General features: G+C 34.7%; 1 pseudogene; it reads left to right on the top strand.

Moving 5' to 3' along the window:
• The first annotated feature begins 543 nt into the window (after nt 1-543).
• LOC134248296 (uncharacterized) lies at nt 544-4480 on the top strand (annotated as a pseudogene).
• Nucleotides 4481-22114: the final 17634 nt, after the last annotated feature.

Raw genomic sequence — 22114 nt, 5'->3', positions numbered from 1 at the left:
TATAGTGTTAATCAGCATTGTTTTGATGACAGCACTAGTTTGATGAATTAAGATTCACCTATATATTAGGTCTCTTACTGTGTTTGACTTGCAACACGCTATTTGTCATGTATCGTGTTAAATGTAATTGGAATTTTTCTAAATCAAAGGGACATGTAACTCTGTCAAAAATGGCCCAATCGTACTCAAATCAGACTCGACATAGACATTCTTTTCATACAGCCTTCGGCTTTCAGAGTATCAATAGCATATTTCTTGACTAATAACATGCGGGCTCGCTATTCAAAGAAATTAAAACCCATGTGACATCACCAGTATAAATACCGACCGCCATGCTTGAATCACTCATATTTTTCTTGGCGCACGTTGTGCGGGCTTTAAGGTATACTTCGAAATATTTTGATTAAATTGGAGTTTAGACGAAGTCTTAACTTACGTGTTGTATACACAGTTATTTTCTAAGTGTGTTATTGTTTCTCAGACGTGGTCTGGGCTTTCACGTGGTTCACGTGAATTTCATGGTTTGTTGTGAAATTTACATGCATGTCCTCAGAAAATTCTGACGTACTCTCGATAATGGCAGAGTCGGACGATGAATCTTTTGAGGGGTTTAATAGCGAGGATATTAGAAAAGCAGAGAAAAAACTCGCTTCTAAACTAGGAAGAATATAAACTAGGGCAACTGTAGGTTCTGCAGTGCAAAATGCACCTAATGATGATGAACAAGGGCCTTCAACGTCGACGGCGAAGCCGTCTTCGGCAAGTAAAAAAGGTAGCAAACGTAAAGGGCCAGGCAGTAATGCCACTAAAGCGAAGAAAAATAAACAAGTTGAAATTTCTGGTAATGACATTACTAGTGTAATGTTAAACATGGACACTGTGAGTGTTGACAAATTCAAGGAAATGATGGGTATAAATGATATAATTGGGTGCATTTATTATCTTCAGCAAGATAAACTGAATCAATTAGATCAATTAGAACAAGAGTCCAGTGTGGACCTTGATGTTAATAATAATGAGCGTGAAGGCTCAAGTCTAAATGAGGGAAATGATTTTGATTTTTTCATGGATGACAAAGAATCTGATGAAAAACGTCATGATGAAGAGTTAGATAATGATTGGGACATTCCAGATTGGTTTACAACCGATAAAAAAGGGAAGAACGTTGATGATAAATTAGCTAACATGGTTAACACTCTCTGTATTAAAGAGGGCGAAACAGAGAAGATAATAGAGAGTAATCCAAGACCAGCTAATTGCACTTATCTGTTAGCCCCACGAGTAAACACAGACATATGGAATATTATGCCCAAATTTGCTCAAAGTAGAGACTCAGGTTTTCAAGCTGTACAGAAAACAATAGCAACAGGTATTATTCCGTTGCTCAAAATAGCTGAAATGTCAAAAACAGATGAGAAAATGAAGGAAGTTAGAAATCTGATTAAACAGTCAATTATTCTGTTGTGTAATTCAGTGTATCAATTGTCTCAGAAAAGAAGATTTCTTTTGAGAAAGGTCTTGCCAAACAGGTTCTCGGACATATGCAATGCCTCACAACCTGTTACGGAGTTGTTATTTGGATCAGATATCCAAAAGAAAATTAAAGAGTTGTCAGATTTTGACAAGTACAAAAGGGTTGATAAATTTAGTGGTGCTTATAACAACTCGGGCAACAGGGGAAGAAGAAACTTTCCATACAACTATTACTATGGCAGAGGTAGAGGATCAAACAGGCCTTTTTTAGGGGGAAGGAACACATACACTCGAGATTCGAGACAGGAAAAAAGAGGAAGACGAGAGAAATACTGAGTGAGACAAACACGGTAAGTGTTGGTCAAATTAGACATCATGTAACACAATGGGAAAACATCATTAAGGATTCATGGGTTCTGAAGACAATCCAGGGTTATGAGATTGAGTTTGATGAGATTCCTTATCAATCAAAAAAGCCATCTCAAATTTCTTTTAATGACCAAGAATCTGTTATCGTAAACGAAGAGATAATGGAGTTTCTTAGAAAAGGTGCATTAGGAGAAATAAATGAAAATGATGCTCTATTTATTTCTAATATATTTGTTGTTCCTAAGAAAAATGGGAAACTCAGACCTGTGATAAATTTATGAATTCTAAATGAATTTGTCTCGTATGAAAAATTTAAACAAGAAAATTTAAATCAAATTTTGAGTATTTTACAGAAAGAAGATTTTATCTGTAGTGTCGATCTTAAAGATGCTTATTTTAGTGTTCCAATTGCAAAAGAGTTTCAGAGATATTCGAGTTTTCAATGGAACGGAAAGGTTTATTGTTTTGTGGTTTTACCATTCGGATTGTCTTCAGCGCCCAGAATTTTCACAAAGATTTTAAAACCTGTGTATGCTTACTTTAGATCCATTGGTATCAGATGTTCCTATTATCTGGATGATTCTTTAATTATGAATCAAAATTTGGCTTATTGTATGAAGAATACTCAATTCATTATAGATACCTTACATTCATTAGGTTTCTATGTTAACTTTGAAAAAACCGTGACAAAACCAACTCAAGTAATTGAATTTTTTGGGTTGATAATTGATTCGAAAAAGTTCATGGTATTTTTACCAAGGGAGAAAATAGATAGGATAAAAAGTACTGCTCAAAATTTATTGCAGGAAGAATGTATTAGTATTAGAGAAGTGGCAACTTTCATAGGGCTTATTGTACATGCATTTAATGCAGTTTCCATAGGACCCCTTTATTACCGATCTTTAGAAAGGGACAAAGTTAAGGCATTGAATGAAAATGGTGATGATTACGATGGAAATATAAAATTGTCTAGTCAAAGTAAGAATGAAATAGTTTGGTGGATAGAAAATATCGAAATAAAAAATGGTAAACTTATTCGATTACTGCCCATAGATTTTTGGATAGAATCTGATGCCTCTTGTGTAGGAATGGGTGCTGTTTTTAGAACAGATTACTTTAGCAGACAGTGGTCAGAAAGAGAGAAAAAGTTCCATATAAATTATTTGGAGTTATTGGCCATATTCTTTGCTTTAAAGTATTTTTTTAAAGATCAAACAAATATTCATGTCGGTATAAAATGTGATAATAGGACAGCCATTTCCTATGTAAATAATATGGGAGGAATGGTTTGAAAAGACATGGATTATTTAGCAAAGGATATTTGGCAGTGGTGTTGTACAAGGAATATATGGATAACTTGTCAGTATCTCCCTGGAAAATTAAATGAGGTAGCAGATTATTATTCTAGGGAAACTACTACATCAGGTGAATGGAGTCTAAAATCAGAAATTTTTGATAGAATTACAAAACAGTTCTTTAGTCCAGATGTAGATCTTTTTGCATTAGGTAACAATTTTAAAATTCAAAGGTATGTTTCTTGGTCTTTTAGTCCAAATGCATGGAAAGTTGATGCCTTTTCTTTTCTGTGGACAGAATTAATACCTTATATATTTCCACATTTTCATCTGTTAGGAAGAGTTTTCAATAAGATCAAGGAAGATAGGGTAGATAGAGCTATTGTGGTTTTTCCTGTATGGCGATCTCAAACTTGGTTTCCCCTTTTACTATCAATGATTGTTTCAATTCCAGTTAGACTGCCAAGACATGCAGATCTTCTGACCGATGGAAACAGAAACCACCCCATGAACAAGAAAATCATCTTAGCCGCCGCAGTTTTCTCTGGAAAGCCTTGGAGGATAAAGAATTTCCAAAGGACATTAGACTCATCATCTTGTCTTCATGGAGAGGATCGACCCAAAAACAATACGACCTTGCATGGCGAAAATTCATTCTTTGGTGTAATAAACGAAACAAAAATGTATATGAAATTTCTGACAAGGATCTGATGTCTTATTTGTTTTCATTATTTAAAGAAGGGAAATCTTACTCTTGTGTCAATACTCATAAAGTAGCTGTAACTCAGACTTTATCTTTATTAGATCAAAAATGGAATAAAAATTCAGCATTACTATCAAAATTTATGAAAGGGTTGTTTAATTTAAGACCAAATTTGCCAAGATATGAATTTACATGGGATGTGACTAAAGTTCTTACATATTTAAAGTCTCTTTTTCCTTTGGATTCATTAGATATGAAACATCTTACTTGGAAGATATGTACACTTTTAGCTTTAACAACAGCAGCTAGGGCACAAACTCTTGTTAATTTGAGTATGAAGAATATGAAGTTAAGTCCAGAGAGAGTTATTTTTTATTTTACGTCATTACTTAAGACTTCTAGACCAGGAAGGTCATTTTCTATCACCCTTGATAGATACAAGGATGAAAAACTTTGTGTTGTGTGTACGTTACAGGAATATATTAAAAGAACAAGTGACTTTCGCAAGTGTGATCAACTTCTTGTATCATTTAAGACATTCGATCAAGTTTCCACAAGCACTATAGCTAGATGGATTAAGTGCGTAATGGAAAGTGCTGGAATAGACATTAAGACTTTCAAGGCGCATTCAATTCGTTCAGCATCTTCTTCTGCAGCTCTGAAAAGTGGTGTTTCTGAAGACTGGAGACTGGTCCTCATCGAAGAACTTCAAAAAATTTTATTTTAGAGACATTCAGAATAATGATTCCAATTCTTATATGGATGGTGTGTTAAACTGTGATTGATGTTTTTTCCAAATAAATGTTTTGATTTAATTTATTGTCAATTCTTTAAACATGCTATTGATACTCTGAAACCGAAGGCTGTATGAAAAGAATGGGCCCCTCATCCAAGCATACCCTGGATGTGATGGATGAGGGACATTATTACAGTACAGCCTGAGGCTGAAGAGTATCAACTTTCCCACCCATGTGAGAATACATGGAATAATACATCACTTATTTATTCCCGCCTCTTTATTTTTGCATATATTGACAATAAATTTGCTTTAAACTATGAGTGATTCAAGCATGGCGGTCGGTATTTATACTGGTGATGTCACATGGGTTTTAATTTCTTTGAATAGCGAGCCCGCATGTTATTAGTCAAGAAATATGCTATTGATACTCTTCAGCCTCAGGCTGTACTCCAAGAATGTCCCTCATCCATCACATTCAGGGTATGCTTGGATGAGGGGCCCATTTTATGATAAATCTGTATACTGAATTTCATTTCAGTACATGAAACCTCTGCAAAGTCATAACTCTATCCTAAATGGCTCGATGGAACTCAAAACAGAACTTGACCTTAATATTCTTATAATAAATCTATACAACAAATTTCTTTTCCAATACTGTATTTGCAACCTAGTCGCGGAGTAAGGAATTGATCTTTGCATTATGTGTTTGAATCCCACTGTGGAACATGGAGACTGGCTCACGTTGAATGGCGCCAAGCACACGTATATGGTGGAGTTCGCGTGCCAGTTATAGTTACTCAAGTAGAACTATAGTTCACCCGAACGCATATTAGTTTGCCGGAAGTGAACCAGTCTAGTCGAAAAACACGAGATATTCTCCAGCGTACTAGTTGTCTAGTTCAAAGATGGCTGACACTGTCTGAAAGGTAGATGTTGCACAGGAACAAAAATGAATTTTAACGAATATCTTCAAGAGATTCATAATAGATTGCACGTGTTTGTTTATAATTATGAAAGCTCAAGCTGATTTATAAATTTCTTTGCAAATTATGGCCAGTGGAAGTCAAGTGGTAAATTCTACGTGTAGTGAGGTAGATGTAGATCAGCTTAAAATTGCAGAAAGACAGAGACAAGCTCGGAAATCAAAAGTAGCTGTAGACGGCGATTTCAAGTACGTAGATCAGAGAAATAAATTAATATGCATGAATTATCCGATAGAATGACCAAATGAGTCTGATATGACATGACTATTGAATTAATTTTCTTAGTCCTGAATGGCCTGATAAGTTGAACGAGATTAGAAAAGTTAAATTTTTTTCTTTTTTTTCCTGTGTTATAAAATTGATAAAATATTCAAATATCAAATATTTTTTTAAATTAAAAGAATTAAATGTATGAATTCATGTTTATCTATTGCTAATTTCACTTATAAAGGTTATCAAGATAAGATTTTTGGAAATTCCATTAAAATTACTCATCTGTGATATTTTAGAATAATCCTGAGGGGTGATTTTTGTCATTTCATCAAGCTGTGCAGGTTTTGAAGTTGAGTGTCTTCTAACTGGAGACACGGAGGAAGTTTTATGCAACCACTGTGCAGAAAATGGACAGGTGAGTTAAGGCTCATTGTTTCTGAACTTTTTCCATGTTTCTTTTCAGTTAAAAATCAAAATATCTAGGCATTTTAGCACAAAAAAAAAATCATATTCCATAAAAAATTCATATTCATTGGAAAGTAGGAAGAGCATAGAAGTAGTACTAGTAACCTTTTTTACAAGTCTGTTTTAGCATATAAATCAAATAAAATCTAAAACATTATGCATGCAATAGATTTGAGGGAGTATTTTCAAATTAATGTATTTTTATATAAGTCAATTTTGTTGACTCTTTGAAATATATAAATATACATCATAACATTTGAGATGCAAGTGTTTATTTCCATTTGTAGGATGATCGAACTAAAAGTAACGAAGGGCGGAGTAATCAAGAAAATTAATGTCACGCAGAACATGCCGAAGGCTCAAGTGAGCTTTTCTGATCAAAATTTGTCCGTTGTCTGTCGTCGTCGTCGTCAACTTTTCACATTTTCATCTCCTTCTCAAGAACCACGGGACCAATTCCAGCCAAACTTGCTACAAAGTATCCTTGGGTAAAGGGGATTCAAGTTTTTTCAAATGAAGGACCACGCCCTCTTCCAAGGGGTGATAATTATTAATTACTGAAAAATTAATGGCATTTTAAAAAAAAATCTTCTCAAAAACCACTGGGCCAGGAAAGATGAAATTCATGTGGAATCATCCTTGGGTAGTGTAGATTAAAGTTTGTTCAAATCATGATCTCCGGGGGTAAGGTGGGACCACAATGGCCAATCAAAGTTTTACATAGGAATATATAGGAAAAATCTTTAAAAATCTTCTTCTCAAAAACCATGTGGAATCATCCTCAGGTAGTGTAGATTAAAGTTTGTTCAAATCATGATCCCCGGGGGTAAGGTGGGGCCACAATGGCCGATCACAGTTTTACATAGGAATATATAGGAAAATCTTTAAAAATCTTCTTCTCAAATACTGCAAAACCATGATTAGTGATATTTATATGGAAGCATCCTCAGGTACTGTCGATTCTAGTTTGTTCAAACCATAATCCCCAGGGATAGGGTCGGGCCACAATGGGGGATCGAAGTTTTACATTTAAATAGCAGTCATGATTAGTGATATTTATATGGAAGCATCCTCAAGCAGTGTAGAATTAAATTTGTTCAAATCATAACCTCCAAGGGTAGGGAAGGGTCTCAATGGTGGATCAAAGTTTTATATAGTAAAATAAAGGGAAAAATCTCAATGACAGAAAAGCTATGTTAAGTCATATTGACATGTAAGCATCCTCATGATTTGAAAATTTCAATTTGTTCAAATCATGAGTACCCTTTTGGGTAGGGAGGGAAACGATGGGGAGTCAAATTCAAATCATTACAAAGTAATATATACAAAATGTTTTTAAAAAATCTATGAAATTTTTTTTCTCAAGAACTTTCTAAAGAAGTTACATGCAGAGTTGATATGGAGGCATTCTCAAGTAGTATTAGAATTCAAGTCCCCCCCCCCCAACCCACCCCACCCCCTCAGTAAACTTTTCAATTCTGATCTGATTTGTGCTTTTTCCTACCCGATGTGCTCGGGTGAGCGGTGTGGCCCCGGGGCCTCTTGTTTCAGATGCAATAGGTAAATGTTTTACCACCCAGACTGTATCATTGCAAACCACAGTTGTAATTGTCAACTAAAATGGCAACTCAACATCTTGTATGGAATCAACCAAACTAAAATATTAAGGCCGGCTTTGAAAGTTCATGAGCTGAATGGTTATTGTTTAATGTTTATATATCTCTTAACCTGTCCTCCTTCACTTTTATTATATGTATCAAATAAAATTAATTCATATAATAGTATGTATGTGCTTTACTCACTAGTAGCATCTGAAAAACACTGGAAAATGTTTGAATCAATGAAGGTCATTGCATCCCTTCCTTAGTATGTTTTAGTTACTGTTACAGTTTTCTACTACAGACAAGTTTTATTTTACAGTTAAGTAATTTGATAATTCTTTTTCATTTAGATGCAGAATCAAAACATTAAAAGAACAGGAAAGGTCATCAGAAAATACACAGCAAAGAGAATCATTGCCATCATCAGAAAACTCTCTGCAAAGCACATCATCTGATCGTCAAGAATTAAGTAGCAGTTTCTCTTCACCAGAACCAGTGGTACATCAGAAGCCAGAGTGGACAGAATCTCAGGAATCCTTCCTTAATTATTGAGGCACTCAGGCACGAAATGGAGAGTACATTTTCAACAACGAGAAATCATCTTTCCATGTGGAAGAAAATTACGGAAAAAATGCACGAAATTCTAAATGTATCAATTTTCACCACTCAGGCACTTTATTATAATACAATGCATTAAAAAGAAGGTGGAAAGAGATCATTGACAGCCCAAATGGTTCTGCTGCAAAAAAAAATTGTTCACAAAAGAGTGTTTGATGAGCATTATGGTATGAAGTGTAGTAAACCAGCGTATGTAATAGATACAGATAAAAGAGAAAGTCAAAGCACAGAGTCTGATTCAACAGAAAGTCAAAGCAAAGAGTCTGATTCAACAGCAAGAAAAGCAGAAAAAAATAAACCAAGAAAACGAAGGAGAGATAAGAGGAATTTGCGAATTTATCAGTTAGAAAAACATAATCAAGATTTCACTAAAATGCATACAGAAAAAATGGAAAGACTTTATAAACTTATCAGTTTAATTGAGATGGACATTAAGTGCAAGAAAAATTGATTATGTTGAATTATGCAAGCAGGGCTGTTTGATTACGCAAGTTCTGCAACATGTGTGCAAGATCTTTTTTTTATATTAAAGGATTCCCCTTCAATTTTTTGGCTGATTGCCATTGTAGACCCAGTTTGAAATATTATTTGAGTGGTAAAATATGGTCTCTAAAGAAAGAGTTTAATACTTTAAAATGTTTCATTTCAAATGTGATCAGACTGATCTTGCTCTTCATTTTGTTGATATATTACGTAAATGCACTGTTGCATATATTTATTTACCAAAGTCTCTTTCATTCCATAATGCCATTCACAGATAGTGATTTTGTTATTTTCTTTTACTGTAAACTAAAAAAAAACATGTTTTTTTAACAATTTTATTTTGTAATACACATGGAATATTTACACAGACAAGGTAAATTTCAATGACGTTTGTAGCGTTTAAAGTTGTAGAGCCTGTACCAGTTCCGTTCTGCGCACAATTCCACTATAAGTCCATCTTCAAATATATTTTGGCAGTGGTTCGCATCAACATCTTCTAGTTCTACATCCAACTGTTGTTCAACATCGTCACTGTTCATAATGCACATATTATGCAATATACATGTAACAATTATTAATTTGGTAATAACCTCGGGGTTCATTAGTGGAACATCTTTTAGGATTCGGAATCTAGTCTTTAGCAGACCAAATGCTCTCTCCACTGATTGTCATGCGCTTGAAAGTGTTTTGTTAAATCGAATAACCTCTGGCCTTAAGTGTCCGTTATTTTTATATGGTGAAATCAGCCAGTTCCTTAGTGGGTATGCATTGTCGGCTAGAAGATGGTGCCCTTGGATAAACAGTTCCCCTGCCTCTGCTTTATGATAAAGATGTGAATTTCGCAAAACCCTAGTGTCGTGGGTACAGCCTGGCCATCCACTGTAAGCAACTAATGATGTATTATTCGTGGTCAACTGCTGCCTATTACAAAGAGCGTTTAAAAAAATCCGATTTAAATAAGTTATAATTTAAAGTGTTAAACTTAAATCGAGGTTCTATCAGTTTTTTTCTTGTAATGATAATGTTGAAAGAACATATATATTTTCATTATTTTTTGTATTCAATCACTTAATACCTGAAGTTGGATAGATGGGAAACCTTTTCTGTTGTAATATTCTTTCTCACCAGCTGGGGCATGCGTTAATCGTATGTGGGTGTCGTCTAAATAAACCTACTACTCCGGGAATGCCATACTTTTCCTGAACGTCTCTTCGAATTTCTCTCTGTCCGGTGACGACCAACGAATTATCTAAAAACAAGAGATCTGTGTATATTATACCCATAATTCTGTTTGAAATAATCCGACATCAATCATCCCCTACACTTTTTGTCAGTAAACAAGAAATCATGAACAGTGGCCTTGGACATTCCGAAAAAGTGTGCACAATTTCTCATGGAAAGCTGATAAGAAAAACCAGTAATTGTCTGTCAGGTGAAATAGGTACATTACCAGCGTTGTTGTAATGTATTAGATGAAGCGCAATTTCTGCCAATACAATTTCAAAAGTTTGTTTACACATTCTGTAATGAAATTTGAAATCGTCCATATTTTCTACCGTTCTCATCTGGTCCACCACTTCCATGTAGTTATTGATTTTCGGAACACTGTCTCTTGATGTATGAGTTAAAAGATGAAACCATTTGTTGTAGCAAAAGTGTTCAAAAAAGTAAATTTCCTCTTCATACTCATCAAATAATAATTCGAAAATTGCTAGAAGCTCGATGTTTCACCTGTTGCTGACGGTCAGTTTTAAACTAATACACCAAACTAAACTTCGTTCGAGTGCTTTAGTCAACTAGACATGCGCATTAGAAACTTCCTTACTAGACTATAGCTGACACAAGACCTAAACCATAGACAAAGTTTACAGCTCTACACCGGTAAGTGGTAGCGTCTCTATACAAGTGAAAAATTTCCGAGAGGGTTGTAAAACAACAAACGAATAAACAGCGCACAAGCTCTCAGCACTTTTAAAAGTAGTAGGGACATTAGCAACAATTGTTTTAAATCTCTTTCTTATTTATAGTGAAGCGTAAATTGTTGAACTTTTGAGATTTTCGAAGGGTTGTACCCTTTATTATGCCCCCCCCCTTCAAAAACGGAAGGGTATATTGCTTTACTGCTCTCTGTTGCTCGGTTCGTCCACCATGTTTCCGTTCATTTTCTTCACAATTATTGCACTTGATGAAATGAAATATGGGAAACAGATTTATCATATGAAAATCTAGATTAATTTCTGTACTTGGTACGATCGAGCCATTTTTGACAGAGTTATACGAGAAATGATATCATCAATATCTTAGAAAATATTGAACTCGGATTACCACATACATACATTGTATTTCATTGAGAACTGCGTTACCGGCAAAGTTTCAGGCACGAGGGGATGATCCGCATAGCGGTGCTCTTGTTAAATGGGATACGACATTAAAATACAAACAAGATTATCTATATGGCATTTCTAATGTGCTCCGTGTCTTGTGACATATATATTTAGTTCTTCTTTTAAAAGGACAAGCGACAGCTTTGGTGTCCTTATTGGCGTTTTAGCACAAATTAAGGCTTAACATTTGCCAAGTTAAAAACTTGCAATGCCAGGTTACCTATAAAAGTTAATCATTAGTTCATTTAAAAGGTTGAAATAATTACATTAAATTGGTTTAACAGGAAATAAAGTGTCTAGTGTCTGCTAAAAGATCTAAAAAAAAAGAAGAGATACTTTACATTAGAGGCCATTACACGCTCTTTACTTTAATAGAAAGGTGCTGACAAAGCAGGTAACAACATTATCTTCGTTTGTAAGGCTTATTATATAAATTGTATTTTGGAAATTGGATTTAATTCTTCAAGTAGCAATCCAACTTGTACTCTTACATGTAGTTTCTTTCCAAATACAAAGAACAAATACATGTGGCCTAGGTTAATTTACGTCTCGGTATCGAATCCCAATGCAAGATGGAACCATCGACCGAGATCGTAGAAACCGGGACCCGTGTCACCTCACGTCAAATCATTGCTGATGCAAAACTAGAGGACTGTTAGCAATGAACTCACTAAATGATACCCCCGCCCCCCATATGGATATATTGATAGTATCCATGATTTGCTATGGGAAACCCAAAATATGTGTCGGGTCAAAAAGTAAAATAGGAGGTGCACAATAACAATACTAGTATATAATAAAGATTCTGAAAGTTTCATTAAATTTCATTCAGTGGTACATGAATGAGAGGAGTGGAGGATAAGAGATGTGAACCCCGAAGCGTAACAGAAGGACGGACATACAGATTACTATATACCCTCCCGCTTTTCAATGGGGGTATAGTAATTCCTGAATCCCTCCCTTCCGATTCGTTTTTTACATGGGCTGATTTTACATAGCTCTACTGGTCAGAGCTTATGTGATAGTAATGTGTCCGTCTGCCTCTCTGTAAACAATTTTTTTCAAAATTCTACTCCTCTTACAGTTTTGATCAGAGTTCAATATAACTTGACACACAAGTAGACTACACTAAGATACATTATTTTGTGAATGGGTTTTTGATTTCGGTGAAAGGTGTTGCCGTTGTTACTAAAAATAGAATTATTGTGAAATACTTTCAAAATGTTACCCCTTCAGTTTTGGTTTATGTATCTTACTTGATTCGATATGCAAGAGCACGCTCTACGTATGAACAATTTCTAAACGAGGTAAATTATTGACAAACAAGTTGTTGAAGCAAGAATATCAGGAGTCTCGTATAAAGTCATCATTTCGCAAGTTCTGTGGTCGATACATGAACTTGTCAGCAAATACAATTCATTATTGAGTCGAATGATGACTGGCGTTTTTCATACTAATTGTTAGTCCATTAATTACACACTACATTGACATTTGATCCGGATTTTCCCCTTATTTCCCGATCATGACAAGGCGGGTGTGACCGGTCGGCAGGGGATGCTCACTCCTCCATGACACTTGGCGGGTGTGACCGGTCAGCAGGGGATGCTCACTCCTTCATGGCACCTGATCCTACCTCGAGTGTTCTGAAGGTCCATGTTTGCTTTGCTCCTGTTTTGTATTGTTAAATGGACTTTTCATCTTGAATACTGTTCGTTATCTCCACATGTTTCATTATACCTGTACAGTTCTATGACCCACTGAAAAAAAGAGTTTCTTTAAGTAATCGATTGGAAGAGGCACTGTTGCTCATTTTAACTATGTACTTAGTTAGTTTATTTAATACCCGGGAGCACAGAAGAAGATTTTCAAAGAAAAAAATGCATTTTCACTATATAATCTATATTGCTCCGCCCTAGCACTAGAACCCCTGACCATGGGACCATGAATTTCACAATTTTGGTAAAGGACTCAATGCTCATTACATGCATGCTAACAGTTTGCCTGCTTGATATCCAGGAGTAAAGAAGAAGATTTTTAAAGATTTCATTAATTTTAGTGGTTTTGGCCCCACCCCTCAGGCCCCAAGGGAGAGGGACCATGAAATTCACAATTTTTGTTCCCCTTCACCCATAGAAGCTGTATACAAAATTTGGTTGAAATTGGTTCAGTGGTTTCAGAAAAGAAGCTGAAAATGTTCAAATGTTAACGCACGACGGACGACGACGGACGAAAAAGGATTGAAATAGGTCACCTGAGTGACTCAGGTGACCTAAAAAAGTTTATTCAATATACATATATATGCATGTTTATAAATTACACTGTGCATGTTTTCTAGGCCTATAAGTAAATTCTTAAAAAGAAAAAAAAAACAGACAAAAGTAAAAATTACAATGTCCTTTTATGAACGTTATATAAAGCTGATCATTTTCAAATAGATTGTCTAACAATTGCCATCTCTTTTTGAACTGGGTGTCTTCCATATTTAATGCAAACAAGTATTTTTCAAAACTATAGTATTTACATATTACATTTTTAACTTCGTTGAATATCAAAGGTTTACAATTTCTAGATTTTTGGTATACATACTGTTTTACAAGCAATGTAATGACATTTAAAGATGTGTTTTCTTTGCCAGAAAAACCTAATATAATAGAAATTGGGTCTAATTTAATATTTTTTCCAGTTTTTTGTAAAATCCATTCTTCTAAACAATCCCATATTCCCTTAACAGGAAGACAGTAATAAAAAAGATGCTTCAAAGTTTCCTGCTCAAGATTACAGACAGAGCACAGTGGACTATCTTTAGTTTTAGATAAAAACAACAAATTACAAGTTCCAAGAATTATATGTATGATCTTATAATTGAACCATTTGAGATTTGAATCTTTATTTATGTATTTTAAGTTCGTAAAAAGATCTTTCCAGTTAAAGTCATACTGCAAACCTAAATCTCTTGTCCATTTTGTAACACATCAAGTTGGTAATACCGCTTCGATAGAAAGAAATTGTATAACGATTTACAGCCGGAATCATCACGACAAAGGACCTGAATATGTGTAGGAATGTATATTCCAATAGCTGATGTTCTACATTGTTTAACTTCAGGTCAGTTTTTCAAAATGGAAAGTCTAAGCCCTTCATAATTAGTAAATGGGATTAAAACATAATTAATGGATATACAATTAAAGGATAACAAATTACCTTCGGTATCTAATAGATCAGACACAATATGAAAACCTTTTGCATATAACTGTTTGTAAAAAACAGGTTTACTTTGTACTCTGATACTACTGTTAAACCATAAAGGTTCTTTCAAGACCTGAAGAATATTTTCAGGTTCAAATAAATTAATAAATTCTTTATAGTCAGAACTTCTTTCCAAAACATGTTATTTGTTGTTTTACTAAAATATAAGGCATATTCTGATCCAAACTGTAAAAGTTTTGTAATATTACAGCCTGTAGACTCCATAAATATTCTAGACCAGGTAGAATCCGTATATATTAACCTCCTGATCCAAGCGAGCTTAAGTGCCTTAATAAATGTTGGCAAATGTGGCATTCTAAAGCCACCATCATCATAATCTGAAATCATTATATTTTGAGCTATTTTATCATTTTCATTGTTCCATACAAACTTAAAGAAAGATTTCTCAAGATTTTTCATAGTTTCATCACATGGTTTTGGTAAAGTTAACAATAAATGTGTAATTTTTGAAAGAAAAAGAGGTTTTATAACTGTAATTTTACCCAGAGGTGTTATATGTCTTTTTTCCCAGTGGCTCATTACTTTGTTTATATCATTAATTCTGTTAATAAAATTTATCTCTTCAATATTGTCAAGACTGGCATTAAATGTTATTCCCAATATTGTAAAGTTCTCAGATGTCCACTCTAAATTATATTCATTGCAAAAATTGTCATTACAATTAATTTTTGAACCAATCCATATGGCTTTTGTCTTAGATAGATTAGGCTTTAAACCTGAAAATTTAGCAAACTGGAAAAGAAGATCTAGTGCACTCTTAAAACATTTTTCAGACCCATCCAACGTCTGCATATTGTAATAAGCAGACTGTTTCTTTACCAATTTTTATACCCTTTATATTTGTATTTTGTCTAATAAGGTGACCCATTATCTCGACACAAAGATTGAAAATATATTGTGAGACAGGGTCTCCTTAACGACACCCTCTACCTATGCAAAAGAATCTGGAAAAAAAACACCATTCTGCAAAACACATTATGTGGCATTTTTATATAAAATTGAAATCCATCTAATAAAATCACGACCAAAGTTAAAATATTCAAAAGTCTTGTACATAAATCTCCAGGAAATAGTGTCAAAAGCTTTCTCATAATCTATAAGTAACATCATCCTTGGGATTTGTTTTTCTTTTGTGATATGTAGAACATCATAGATAAGTCAAATATTTTCGCCTATGAATCTTCCCTTCAAAAACCCCTTTTGATTCTCATGTATTGATTAATCTAAAAAACTTATATAAGTCTATTTCCAATACATGCTCATATAATTTTGTATGTACCATTGAGGAGAAAGATAGGTCTCCAGTTTTTAGCTCTACTGGTCAGAGACCAGAAGAGCTTATGTGATAGTAATGCGTCCGGCGTCCGTCCGTCTGTCTGTCTGTCTGTCTGTCTGTCCGTCTGTCTGTCCGTCTGTCTGTAAACAATTTTTCAAAACGCTACTCCTCCTACAATTTTAGTCTGATTTCAATATAACTTGGCACACAAGTAGATTACACTAAGATACATAGAATAGTGCATGGGTTTTTAATTTCGATGAACGGTGTTGCCATGGTTACTAAAAATAGAATTTTCTGTGAAATTCCTTTAAAATGCTACTCCTTCCACAGTTTTGGTCTGATTTCAATATACTTTGGCACACAAGTAGACTACACAAAGATACATGGAATAGTGCATCGGTTTTCGATTTCGATGAACGGTGTTGCCATGGTTACTAAAAATAGAATTTTCTGTGAAATTCCTTTAAAACGCTACTCCTTCCACAGTTTTGGTCTGATTTCAATATAACTTGGCACTCTAGTAGACTACACTAAGATACATAGAATAGTGCATCGGTTTTTGATTTCGATAAACGGTGTTGCCATGGTTACTAAAAATAGAATTTTCTGTGAAATTCTTTAAAAACGCTACTCCTTCTACAGTTTTGGTCAGATTTCAATATAACTTGGCACACAAGTAGGCTACACTAAGATACATAGAATAGTGCATCGGTTTTTAATTTCGATAAACGGTGTTGCCATGGTTACTATAAATAGAATTTTCTGTGAAATTCCTTAAAAACGCTACTCCTTCTACAGTTCTAGTTTGATTTCAATATAACTTGGCACACAAGTAGGCTACACTAAGATACATAGAATAGTGCATCGGTTTTTAATTTCGATGAACGATGTTGCCATGGTTACTAAAAATAGAATTTTCTGTGAAATTCCTTAAAAACGCTACTCCTTCTACAGTTTTGGTCTGATTTCAATATAACTTGGCACACAAGTAGACTACACTAAGATACATAGAATAGTGCATCGGTTTTTAATTTCGATGAACGATGTTGCCATGGTTACTAAAAATAGAATTTTCTGTGAAATTCTTTAAAAACGCTACTCCTTCTACAGTTTTGGTCTGATTTCAGTATAACTTGGCACACAAGTAGACTACCCTAAGATACATAGAATAGTGCATCGGTTTCTGATTTCGATGAACGGTGTTACCATGGTTACTAAAAATAGAATTTTCTGTGAAATTCCTTAAAAACGCTACTCCTTCTACAGTTCTAGTTTGATTTCAAAATAAGTTGGCACACAAGTAGACTACACAAAGATACATAAAATAGTGCAATGGTTTTTGATAAGTACATACCAGTAGAGCTACAGTCTCGACAGAGACTTCTGGTTTAAATATTCCCTTGGCTTTTCACCTCTTGGTAATATAGATAAAATTCCTTGTTTCTGTGTATAAAGTATAAAATCTCCAATATCTTTTCAAAAAAATTTAAAGAACTCTAAATTGAAGCCATCACTGCCTGGACTTATATAATTTTTCATATTTTGCAATGCAAGTGATGCTTCTTCCTTGGTTATGAGACCCTCTAATTTGGAAGCTGACTCCTCGTTTCGGATGTGAATGTTGTCCTTAATTAGTAAATTGTTTAAATTTATATCTAGTAAAGTACCGACAGCTTGCTTAATTTTGAGATCAGCTCCCGACACTGGTGATGCAAATCTTGCATGATCAGTCTCATTTTCTACCTTGAAAAGCTGCTGATTGGGGATGTACAGAAGGCTCTGCGATAAAACACCATTTGAATCATCATCCGGTAAAATCAAATTTTTTGAAACTGCAGAATGCAGACTCTGGGGCCATAAAACTTAGATGAGCTCACTCTTGATCTCAGTCTCACTTTTCCACAAATACATGTACTAGTAATTCTTAATAGGTAAAAGTGAAATTAGATCAAAAGTGCCCTGCAGCAAGGAGACAACACTTATCATCGATGCAGCTATTATTTAATACAATCAAAAACCCTCTCTTTAGTATTTTTTTGTTGCCAAAAGCAGGCCCATTTTGACATTTCAAAGAACAGTATAAATTCTGCATTTAAAATTTGAATTCCCAAATAGTAGATTAGGGGATTGGTGATTTTATTTTAGTGATTGAATTCGCCCATCAATTCAAAATCTATATTATTAGCTTTAAGATTTAAAATATTACTATCAAATTAAAATATCCCCGTGGGGATCCGGGTTAGAATAAGTCCTCAGTACCCCCTTGCTTGTCGTAAAAGGCGACTAAATGGGGCGGTCCTTCGGATGAGACCGTATAAACCGAGGCCCCGTGTCACAGCAGGTGTGGCACGATAAAGATCCCTCCCTGCTCAAAGGCCGTAAGTGCCGAGCAAAGGCCTAAATTTGCAGCCCTTCACCGGCAATGGTGACGTCTCCATATCATCCCCTGACAAGCGTAAGCGGTGACATGATTACTGCGGTGTCAGTAAGCATTAAATCAAAGTACTGAAAGTACTGATAGACGGAGGCTTGGAATGAACATGATAGTTTGTCTCTTTGGAAATTTTTTTTCATATTCTGACCCCAACATTTGCCTTAGGGTAGTTGGCCATATCTTTTGAACAGTAGATACCAGGACATTTATACTTCATATATGTATTTTTGGTGGAAAGACCTTTCATTGGATATTAACAACCTTGACCTTTTGACCTTGACCTTCGAGATTCCATACTTATGAAAAAACTTTAACCTTGGCCATAACTTTTGAATGGTAAGGGATATATAGTGCTTTCATACTTCACATATGTAATCCTTGTAAGAAGACCCTACATTGGATACCAGGAACTTTGACCCTTTGACCTTGGAGTATGACCTACTTTTATAAAGCAAATCTTGAGCATAACTTTTAAAGCTTTAGGGTTAGTGCTTTCATACTTTATATATTTAATCCTTATGACAAGACCTTTCATTTTATAGCTAGACATTTGACCTTGGAGTTTGGCTTACTTTAAAAAAATTATCCTTTGTCAATACTTTTGAAGGGTTAGGGCTTCATACTTCACATATGTATTCTTTGTGGAAAGACTTTTCATTGCATACCAACAATCATGACTTTTTGACCTTTACCTTGGAGATTTCCGTACCTATAAAGTAACTTTAGCCTTAGCCTACTTTCATATTTCACAACTGTATATCCAGTAAGAATACGCTACTTTTGGTACCAATATATTAAATTTGCATTTAAGAAAAGTTTAATCTTCACTGTATTACCAGACGGGGGGTGGGGGGGGGGGGCAACAGTGTTTCACAAACACATCTTCGTTTATGTTATCGTGGTCTGATGTTTAATTATGTAATTTACCGAATTCCTATTTTTCATCAAAAGGACAAACTACTCTAATTGCAATAAACTATATTAATTTGAATTCTTTAGTGACTCATGGTAAGAGCTTCCTGAAATGTGAGAAAGCCAAAAAGTACTTTAGTAGGACTAAAAGGAGCTGAGATCCAAGCATTCAGATATATCAATGCATAGATCTACATGCACATTCAACTTTTAATTAACAATTCTGTTGTGTTGGATATGAACATGAAGAGGATGCAAATATTTCCAACATTATGAAAAAGATTAAGCAGAACAAACGCCTGTTTGGGTGCAGATCATGAAATGTACTAAGCTCTACAGGTATTTATTGTCCAGTGTGCATTAATCCTGAATTCCAAATTCTTACTTGACTGGTGATACCTTTAGAAAACATTTGCATCTGGGTGAAAGTTGACTCCGCAAAATGTGCCATCCCATTGTTTAAGTTTTATACAGAAATTACACCGCCTTTACTAGATATCGCGGATTCAACGATACCCTTATATCCAGTATTATACGCGATTTTACGGATAATACCCAATTTCGTTGAAAATCCTTCCCGTTTCAGAGGCGGATCCAGCCATTTTTGAATAGGGGTTCCAGGGTTGTACTGTCCCTATACCTCCCCCCCCCCCCCCACCTAAACACACTCTTAAAGCTGACATGAATTCTTATAAACGCAACATTTTCATCTATGTACGACTTGTTTCATACCAACTATAGCCGTATTCCGCCATATTTCTTTTAGATACCTTGTCTCATTGTAACGATGTATACCCCAATGCGCTCGTTACACTTGAATGATTTTTTGGATTGGGTATCGACTTGTGCACATCTCCAATGGTAAAGCATATGAGAACACATGAGGTGATCAAGACAATTCAAAAACAAAATAAGCAACAAAATAATCATATTTTTGAATGATTATTGATTTGAATCAAAAGAAAAAAATGCAAGTTTGGAAGAGAAATTTAGATGCATGAGTACGTATTTTTACAGTGCGCCAATTTATGCAGAATAAACTTGAAATTATATCATTTGAATGAAACAAAACAACCAACGTCTTTGATTTGCAGGTCCTATGCAATTGATGCATATCGAGAAAACGCCTCGAACGCTGTAAACGTACCCATACCTGGTAATAAGGTTACTGCATCGGTTCGAAGATGTGCACAAGTCAAGTGATATACACCCTGGATTCCATTTATTGAAATATGCATCACAAAAAAGAAATAAACTCCATAAAAGCTATTAGTAAACACACTATATTACTCCGTACACACTAGCACAACGATACACTTAGTCCGTGCTGATCAGATTTTGGTCAGGGAAAATATCAAAAGTGGAAAGCGAAGTTATTTGGTATTTGCGCGGCTAAAAGGGGGGGGGGGTGGCATTATAATTGATGTTCATAAGCTATAATTGTGAATTGTTTATCTACATGTAGTTCTAATAAACATTCTATACAAAGTCATGTATATAGTCTGCAGTTGGTTTGCGTCGCAAAATTCATTTGTCAATTATAACTGATTATTTTAGTACTAATCTCAAATCTAAACCAAGTAATTTGATGTACGGCAATTATTTACTTCAAATCTTAAAAGCAATTAACTAGAATACAAATTTTTATGTGTACATCTATACATTCTTTAACACATACACAGACGGAGAAAGGCCATCCCCTGTTCAGATTGACATTTAGGCATTTGATTTTTTTTGGGGGGGGGGGGGCATACAAAAATAATTGACATGACCGTTATTTAAATACTATAGTATTCTTGGAAGACAGACATTTTTGCCGAATTCAGTTTTGAGATTTTTTTAAAATTTGTCACTCCGACCACAAAGTATGTGCATTTTGAGGAATGTAACTCTTTTATAATTATGTTGTAACAGGAAGTATTTCTAGATTTCAGTATCCCTGCCTGATAGTCTATGTATTTTTTTTATATATATAAATAATTTCTGTAGGTGAATTTGGGAGATAATTTTAAAAGCTAGGGTAGGGATACTTGACACTGGTTGAATTCGGATAATTATTATTATTCTTTTGTATATTGAACTCTCTCTCTCTCTCTCTGTAACCACCCGTTGTGGCAATGATAGGTATAAAATCCTACGCACTTTGTGCTGTACTATTTATTATGCCTTAGGACAGATCAAGGATTTTTTTCAAGTGGGATGTCGAAACTTCATAAATTGAATAATAATAATTATTTTACTTTGGACAGGAAATTAACCCAAACGCCCAAATTGAAAGAGAAACTAGACGTACATGTATTATGAGCAATGAGCTCAAACCCCGCCTCCCATATGGTTACAATGGCAAAGTCCATATTTTGCTAAACCCATACGTGTCAGATCAAAAAGTAAAATAGGAGGTGCATAATGGTAATATGTAATAAACTTAAGAATCTTCGAAAGTTTCATTAAATTTCTCCAAGTGGTATAAGAGGATTTGCGGATAAGAGATGGGTTCCCCAAAGCGTGACAGACAGACGAACGGACATAACGATTACTATATAACCTCACACTTTTCAGGCGGGGGATATAATAAACGTGAAATATACATCACAGGAATGGGAACATTGGGAACTTTCTCGAATACCTTCTCAAACGTATGTGTCGAACTTGGACAAGAGACAAGAGAATTTTTAAAAAGCTAGAATGTGGAATTCTCACGAGGAGTTTACTCTCTCTCTTCCTATATGCTTTTTCTAATAATCATTAATTATTTATGTCTAGAAATTTAATTCACATTAAATTGTATTTTCATTATCATTGTACCAAAGAATCAAACTCGTTTATTATACCCCACGCGTGAGGTATAATGTTTTTGACCCGTCAGTCAGTCCCTTTTTTTTTTGGTCAGCGCAAC

This window comes from Saccostrea cucullata, unplaced genomic scaffold (genome assembly GCF_032062105.1).
Source record: "Saccostrea cucullata isolate Sc308-1 unplaced genomic scaffold, CSIRO_AGI_Scuc_v1 ctg2160, whole genome shotgun sequence".
In the NCBI taxonomy this organism is placed as follows: Eukaryota; Metazoa; Mollusca; class Bivalvia; order Ostreida; family Ostreidae; genus Saccostrea; species Saccostrea cuccullata.
Note: the sequence above shows the minus strand (reverse complement) of the source record. Positions and strands in the feature narration are given on the sequence as shown.